Source organism: Microtus ochrogaster, chromosome 16 (assembly GCF_000317375.1).
Source record: "Microtus ochrogaster isolate Prairie Vole_2 chromosome 16, MicOch1.0, whole genome shotgun sequence".
In the NCBI taxonomy this organism is placed as follows: Eukaryota; Metazoa; Chordata; class Mammalia; order Rodentia; family Cricetidae; genus Microtus; species Microtus ochrogaster.
In genome coordinates, this window is record NC_022018.1 from 9179346 (window position 1) to 9188341 (window position 8996).

Genomic DNA, 8996 nt, shown 5'->3' on the forward strand with positions numbered 1-8996 from the left:
GCTGACATGAATATTTTTATCACTTTGTTTGGCTATAAAATGAATCTCCATTCAAAACTAACACTCCAAAAGCTTTGCTGTTAGAAATGACATAAAGGAGAGAAAAACATCACATTTGTTCACAAGCCCAAACACTGGCTTCCCGCAGGATGTAGCCTGCTGATCAGAAGAACACCCAGCAGTCTTCCAACGGTCTCAAATACCTTAAGAGTATGGGGCCATCTTTTAGAGAAAGACAAGATCTTACAGGGTAATAAGTATATTTTAGAATTAAATGTTTGAGTATTCCGCAAGTATCATTTTATGGTGACACTACCAGTCAACAAATTATAAAGTCATCTATTAAAGTATCAAATATAAGAAATATTTCTTCTCTTCTGTGTCTTCTGGTAACAGTACAGTAGAGGTGTCTTCATAAGGTAGGAGTCGAACAAAAGGATGCTTGAGTAAGCAGCAAGGCTATTCCTAAAACAAGGCTCACATCCTCTTGTACTATAAATGATTAACCTATGCTACCAAAAATATTTACCACAGTCAACGGTTCAGCGCTAAAAAAAAAAATTAAGACAAATGACAAGAGACATCACATAATATAATAAGTAAAAAATTTACTTAAACTGATAACATTTATTACTCCCCAAAATATGTTTGTCAAACTATAAAAACTACATTAGCCTGCCTATTCAGAATCTGTGAGGCAAGTCCCTGGACCAGTGGGCTACTGTAAGCTTCTGCTTCTAAGAGCACTTATCAGAGGAGGTAATACCTCAGACAAGTACCAAAGGGGTTGTCACCAAGAGGAACAGGATTTCTTTCCCAGCAGCTCCGTCCAGGGAGAGCAGAACCATGAGGCAGACCGTGTCAGGAAGGAAACAGAAGGACAGAGGGAACTCTCTCCTCTCTTCCTTCAATGTCTGTTAGGCATCTCTCTGGTTATGGGGTCATCCTACCTCAAATAAACAGTTCTAGCTATTATCACAAGGGAACAGGAAAATGGGATTTCTTATAAACAATTTACCACAATAAAAACAAAACTGTAAAAAAGAAGACTGAACAGGAATGTGGCACACCTTTAATCCCACTGCAAAGAAGGCAGAAGCAGGAGGATCACTAAGAGTTCTAGGCTAGCATGGTCTACATAAAGAGCTTCAGGCCAGCCAGGGCTACAATCTAAGATCCTATCAAGCAATAAATAAGAGGAAGTTGATGTTTGACAAGGGTGCTGATTCAAAATACGTCAGGGAAGAACATGAATTCACTTTGCAAGACAACTAGCTAATCCTCTGAAGAAAAGCAAGTATTTAACTTCCACACCCTCCTCAGTAGCAAAACCACGCCCTAAGATGGTGAACTATTTAAATCACACAAAACAAAGCTTTAAAAGTTCTACAAAAAGCAAAAAGTAACTCTTCAGAACGTTGAGTAAGATGACAAAATGCAGATGTCACTAAGCACATCTTAAAACTCAAACCCAAAAAGATTAACAGATTTTACTATATAAAAATTAAAATCCCAAGCCAGTAATTGGGGCATTTTAGAATTTAGCCTTTAGTCTCCCCATTAAAAAATTTTTCTTTTAACTTTTTAAAAAGGAAGGAAGGAACAAAGGAAGGAGCAAAGAAAGAAAGAAAAGACAAATAGACAACAGAAATGACTGTTGAAATCATTAGGAACAACAGTTAGGGATCTGGGGCTGGGTATCTTTGTCTGACAAAGAGTCTTAGGTGCCCTAGCCCATGTTACATGTGCAACTGATCCAAAAAAAAAAAAAAAAGTCTAGAGTTTATTTTCTTTTCCAGAACAGAGTCAAGACTAGAAGACAATGAACGCAACTGTATACATACACACCATTCAAATTGAACGCTAAAACCCCCAGAAGTCACCAGTGAGAGGTGGGGGGGAGAGTGCTTGCCTGGCATGCATGAAGTCCTGGGTTCGAGCCCTACTACCTTAGAAATCAGATATGACAGGGCAGCTCCTGGGAGGCAGAGGGATTGAGAGCTTAAAGTTGTTCTCAGCCATACAATGAGTTCAAAGTGAACCTGGGATACAAGAGACTCCATCTCAAAAAAACAAAGAAAAAGCCACCAGTTAGATCCTTGTCCTCCATGAAAGACAACGGAAAAGGCCTCCCTGGAGAATCTGAATCCTGCATAAAAATCAACACATGTTGGGAAGAAGAGGCAAGAAGATCAGAGGTCAAGATCAGCCTGTGCTACAGGAGATTCTGCCTCAAAAAGAAAACAATGGGAAAGCCATCTAATCTAAAGGTGTCAAGCCCTATCAAGCAACCCTCCCTCATTTCACTTACCTTACAACTACTCTGACCATCCCAACAGTAATATCAGGCCACTCCCATCTAAAGTTTGGCTTTATATGGTTTGAGTCATCTTTGTCAACTGAAGTCCATAAACATTAAACAGAAAATTCCAAAAATAAACAATCAATAGATTTCAACAGCACACTATTCTAAAGCAACAGGATAAAATCTCCATTCATTTCCATCCATCCAGTCAAGAACACGAATTAGCCCTCTGCCCAGCAGTCATTCTGTACACACTGATACCTACATGGCAGTGAGTTAGCAGTCACGCCATCACCATACCACAGTGCTTGAGTTCAAGCTTACTTAATTGTGGCCCCAAAACATGAAAAGCAATGCAAACACTTTTATTACAATATAAATATAAATATTTTTCCTTGTTAGTAGTTGTCAATCTCTTAATGTACCTAATATAATTATTTAGCTTTATCACAGATATGCATACATGGGAAGAAACGTGGTAGATATAGGGTTTGGTGCTATTAAACATTTCAGACTTCCACCAGGGGGTCTTGGAAGGGAGAACTATTACACCTTAATTCATAACACATGCCAAATCTGTTGCTACACTTCAGCTTTTACAGGGAGGGGTTTAAAATCCTTGGTAGGTCAATGTCCCATGCTGTGATAAACATATGAACAAAAGAAACTTGGTATGGAAAGAATTTATTTCGTCTTACAGCTTATAGTCAGTCCACCAAGGGAAGCCAAGGCAGACACTCAAGGCAGGAGCTGGAGGCTGGAACCACAGAGGAACACTAATTACCGGCTCGCTCCCAGGCTTTCATTCCGCTACCTGTCTTATATAAGTCAAGCCCATCTGCTTAGGGATGGAACTGCCCACAATGGGCTGGCTCTTTTCTGCAGACATACTCATACTGCAATTAGATGGAGGCAATGACTCAACTGAGGTTCCTTCGTCTGTCAAATGGGCAACCAAGATTAACCATCACAGTTAGTATCGTCTGTCAAATTGGCAACCAAGATTAACCATCACAGTTAGCATCGTCTGTCAAATTGGCAACCAAGATTAACCATCACAGTTAGTATTTAGATTAACCACGGGTCTTTAAAGTTTTCCCTAAACACAAACTTTGAACTACCTCTTTATTAAGTATTCTAGAGTTAATGGAACATGGAAAATTAGGTAAAACACAATTATCTATTTACAAACAGGATATATATAGATATATAGATATATAGTGTGTGTGTAGGCAAAAATTAGAAATTATTATTTGTATGCAACTACCTATATCAAGTATTCTCTCAGGGATTTGTATACTTGTGTACTCCACTTGGGATAACCAAAACCTTGATGACTGACATGTTTGAAGATAACAGGGATATATTCTCAGAAATACATCACCAGGCAATTGTCATCTGGGCATTACAGTGTACTCAACTAAGACAGCTCTATAGGTGAGATGGTCTTAGAGAAGCACTTTCGGTAGTTGTACATGTTCTGTTGGTATCCATCCCAAACATCAATAAAAGTACAAGACTGTACCTAGAGCACCTACTTATTAAAATCCTACTCCCTCTGTCCCAAAATTTAAGATTTAGATTTACATAGGGTAGGGGAGACAGACAAGAGGATTGTGTAGCAAGCTGCGTGGAATCACACCTGATGGAGATGTATAATCAACTCCTGAGATGGCTAAGACCTGACTTATGCTATAATAATGCAATGATTATCAGCTGCCTGCATATGTGTGAGCCTATGGGCAGTGCCCACCTGGCAGTTCGGGGTTGGCAGCCCATGCCTACTTAAGGGCTGGGAGACGTTTGCCCAGAGAGAGAAAAGAGAGAGGTCAACGGGGAGAGAGAAGAGAGAGAGAGGGGGGAAAAGAGAGAGAAAGTGAATAAAGTCCTGGAATAAACTGCAGTGAGAAGAGCTCCGGTGGTAGCGTCATTCCTTGCTGCACGAGGTGGGGCACAACAGGATTGATCATAGGAGCTTGCTGGACAATCAATCCAGCCACATCAGTGAGCTCCAGCTTCAGGGAGAGACCTTGCCTCAAACAGAAAGGTGACTAATGACGACACCCTCTTGACCTTGGCTGCCTGAAGCACCCGCACGTGCATGCGCACACACAGGCATATACACGGAAAATGATTCAGACTGACACAATAAATTGCCCCTGAAACTATTTAGAGGTCTCCTAGTTTCCCAAATTTGACACATTCATAAAGGGACTCTTGATAATTACATCCCTCTTCTAAAAAACTGTTAGTATCCCTATTTCCACTCTCAGTATCTATCCACTTGTTAAGCTAAAATTTGAGACTTTTTTAATAGCTTCCCTAAAGAAGCTAACACAAAATCCCCTGCTCATGATTAGATTTTTCAAATCTGCTAAATTCTGACATAAGTAAACACATTTTCACAATCAAGATAGTGAGGATGCCCATCGCTTACCAAGGAGCCACGTGTAAAGCCAGTACTGGCAATCTTTTTTCCCCTCCATCGCCAATATTCAGACTATTAGTAAATGAATTCTTCCTCCAAAATTTATCATATTTCATCAGCACTGCCAGTGAGGCCCTAGTCTCTACTGCTATAGCAGGGGATGAGACTGGGTAATTAACAAAAACAACATTCCTTCACAATCCCACGGCCTAGAAATAGGCCTGCTTTCCACATTATTCCAGAACGAAAGGCATTACCGTGCTAAAGAAAAGGAACTGTAGGCTGAGCTTTTCCTGTCTCTGCCTTTCAGTGTCGTTTGGGGGGGGGGGGGGAGAAGAGGGGCTACTCTTATGGCCTCATCTAATCCAAAACACCTTGCAAAGGCCTGACCTCCCAATCTATGAATTTGAGGATTACATGGGACACAAACCACACTCGTCTTTAGCTCTTACTAGACTGCTGCAGCAAGCTCTCAGCTGCCCTCCAGTTCTTCCACTCTTGCCCCTACCATCCATTCTCCCTGAGATCACTCCTAAAATGCTCTGAAAACACTCGGGGACTTTCCATCTGGTGCTTCAAGAATCAAAACCAAGACCGTTCTCAGGACTGACACATTCTATCCCTAACCCCACTCATCCCTTCATCTATCTGCTTGCTTGGAGTCACCTCCTTTCCATCCCTGTTCCAAGCATGAGTCTTCCCCACATCAGGTCCACTCCACCTGAAGAGCCCTAATCCTATTCATATCAAACATCTGGTTACTTCTCATCCCTTAGCTCTCAGCATCCGCGTACCTAAAATGGCATTTTTATATCATCTTCCCCCTTCCATCCTGTATACAGTAGTATATAAAATAGGCTAAAAGTATAATATTGTTTTCTGTCTGACACCCTCAATTCAATAAATTCGGGGTTAAAGAAAACGCTGGCTTTACTTCAGTACCTGAGAGGCCAGAATTTAATAACTGATCTAAAAGTATTTATGTATTGAATAAACTTAAGTACAAATAGGGTCTCCATAGGAAAAAAATAAAAGAATTTTCTATCACTCTTACTTCACTGCTGTTTGGAAAAGATTATGACACATAAGAAGGCTCCCATTCTTTAGTGATCGGAAACATTCCCTCTTCTGAATTATTTCATTCATATTCACTATCTCTGCAGGGATAAGCAGTTCTAAATTACAGGCTCCTGTGGTATCACTGAGGAGATTCGAGAAACTGGGGAAAGTGAAAATAGGGAGAAAAGGCAATTCACACACACACACACACACACACACACACACACACAAAATATATTTTAAAGGGGGAAACAGCATTTAAAGTTGTATGTAGGCCGGGCGATGGTGGTGCACGCCTTTAATCCCAGCACTCGGGAGGCAGAGGCAGGCGAATCTCTGGGAGTTCGAGGCCAGCCTGGTCTACAGAGCTAGTTCCAGGACAGGCTCCAAAAAGCCACAGAGAAACCCTGTCTCGAAAAAACCAAAAAAACAAACAAACAAAAAAAACAAATAAAATCGTGTGTAGGAGAAAAGAGAGAGAACTCAAGAGGCATCTAAATGTTCGCCTGGGGAACCAACAAAAGTGCTTCAAATGTTAGCAGAGATTCTCTAGGAAAAAATAAAACAAAAGCCGAAAACCAAAAACTTAGCAGGAGAGTTGCGGCTAGCCTTTGCGATGAGAAAGCCCTGCTGCATTCTTTTATGAATGAGAACCTTAAGACTGAAATGGTTTAAAGGTGTAAGGCAAAGGTCCTAGAACTCAGAGACACAAGTACCAATGCTATCCTCGTTTCTCATTGCACGGACATTTAAAAAGCTGCCCTGTGGGAAGAGCGGAAAGTTGCCTAGAGTACTCATTCATCCTCAACTGCTGGAGCGCCTCCTCTATGCCCAGAGCACTTCCGAAGATGCGAGTGATTCGGAGTACTGCGATCTGACAGTGTTTCTTCCCTCACCTCCGACTCTATGGGGGGAAAACAAAAATAACAAAGTTCGCCCTGGCTTTCTCACGCCTGCCAAGCGCTGCCAGCTGGTGCAATGAAAGAACGTGCCAGGTAACAGGTGTAGATTGTGAGGCGGACCGCTGATACTAAAACGTAACGAAAATTCGTCTCAAAATTTGCTCTCTCCCAAACAAGCACTCATAACGGTAAGTGGCCCCCAAAGTACCGCCGCCCAGACCCAGAATTGGGTCAGACCGAAGCACTGCCGCCAGGGCGGACACAAAGCTCACCTTCCGGCCTGGCGTGTCTGTAGACTGGAGTTCTGTTGCGGAATCTTCCGGTTCCCGCCGGAAGTTTTTCAAATACAGGAAGTCCCGCCTTACTTTCCCCAGAGCGGATTACCGGGAAGGGTCGGGACGTTGGGACGGGGCGGGGCGGGACGGGGCGGGCCGGGAGCGCTGCTTGAGTCTGCGGGGAGTTTGGGTACGCCCTTACCCAAGGGAAGGGTAAAGATTTTGGCAAATGGTGTGTCCGCTTCTGTGTTTTCCTTTTCCTGTCATCTCTTGGACGACTTTACTCTCTTTTCTCCCATCCTTCCCTTCTTTCTCCCATCCTTCCCTTGACTGGAGCTCGCCACGTTGTCCCTGCTGGCCTCGAACACGCCTCAGTCGTCTTGTCTTGCTAGAAAGCGTGGCTAAATTTTTTTTTTTTTTTCGAAATCAGCAACGGCTCATTGCATCATTCATTCGTAGTGGGAGATGGAAAGGAGTTTGGCTCTATTGTCACATTAAAACCTTAAGTGACGTCCACAGGATGTTTATAGTATATTTCATTATTTTCTAAACTCTGATATAATGGGTTTTGCAACCCGCTAGGAAAATGTCTGAAACTTTCCGCCTTTGGTAAGTCTGCATTCATTCACCCCACGCGGAACCTTACGTAACGAGAGACATTAGCTGGAGAGTCAGCTGTGTCTTACTCTGGTCTCGGGCCATTCGGTATACTGCCAAGCTCACCCATTGGGAAGCCGAGCCCTCTTATAAACTTATAAACTCCCTGGACAATTTGTACAAATTGCTTCTTGCCTTTAGACCTGTTTCCCCAGTCCCCATCTCTATTAAGCTAACCCAGCACACTGGAAATAGTCACTGGATCGTTACCTTGAGGCAAAAGTAGATCTTTCACACTGTGAGAAACCCTACCCTATTTCACACTCAAAGTCCGTGTGCAGTGTAGTGTCCACAATCCTGATAAACTAGCCTAGGCACATTTTCCTTTACATCTTATATCCCTGATTTCCTTGCTCACAATACAGAAATAGAGCTAGTGATAGAGCTCAGGTGATACAGGAATGCACTTGCCCAGTAAGCCTGCTAAGCCTGACTGCATTCCAGGAACCCATGTAAAGAGAGAACCAACAGCACAAAGTTGGCCTCTGACACAAAAATAGAGTCTTTTTATTAAATTAGGTTTAAATAGCTTTTTGTCCACAAGGAGGCATGTTTGGTTTTGTTTTAAATATTTATTTATTTAGTTAGTTAGTTAGTTAGTTATTTGTCTGTCTGGTTTTGGTCACATCAAATGCCTAGGCAATTGCATAGTTCTCATCTGAATAGACTAGCAGAAGCTATACCCTAAGACACAGAAAGTCCCCATGCTGCTCTCGGGGTTAGGAAGAAGCCTAATCTTAAACCCACTGTTATACCCTGAATTCCACTTTTTTTTTTCAGTCATTTCAATTTAAGATCTATAAAGCATTCTCCAGAAATTCTTCCTGCTTAACTTGAATACATCTCAAATCAATTCCCAGAGGAAATTAAGAATGACTTATCTTTTCCAGTGCCATAATTTCATCAATCCCACTAAACTCTAAGCTCACAGAAACAACGTAAGAAATCAAGTTTTAAATTAGAGAAATGAGATTGTTGTTAGTCTAGATTACAATTTCATAGATCAAGGAGAGCATGGCCAGAAATCCCAGCACTTGAAAGGTAAAGGTCGGAGGATCATCCTCAGCTACATAGTGAGTTAGAGGCCAGTCTGGGCTACAGAGGATTCGATCTCAAATAATAACTTCACAGATCCAAAAACCCATGGATGGGCTGACAAGACAGCTCAGTGAATAAAGGTGCTGGCCACTAAGCCTAACAAAGCCTGGACTCCACACAGTGGGAAGAGAGAACCAGCCTCATCAAGTTGACCTCTGACTGCCACACATGTGCACCCATACAGACACTAAAAGTATTTAAGTAAGTAAAATGTCATTTAAAAATTTTTAAAGATGGATTTGTTTTCTTAGAAGAGTCTAGAAAAAGCTGGG

General features: G+C 41.9%; 1 protein-coding gene across 1 annotated transcript in view; it reads right to left on the bottom strand.

The window, feature by feature from the left end:
- Srbd1 (S1 RNA binding domain 1) overlaps positions 1-7021 on the bottom strand; it is a 184343-nt gene extending 177322 nt beyond the window's left edge. Inside the window, exon 1 of the mRNA XM_013348969.1 lies at positions 6967-7021. The gene's annotated coding sequence lies outside the window, so the exon portion shown is untranslated. The remainder of the gene's footprint in view (positions 1-6966) is intronic.
- Positions 7022-8996: the final 1975 nt, after the last annotated feature.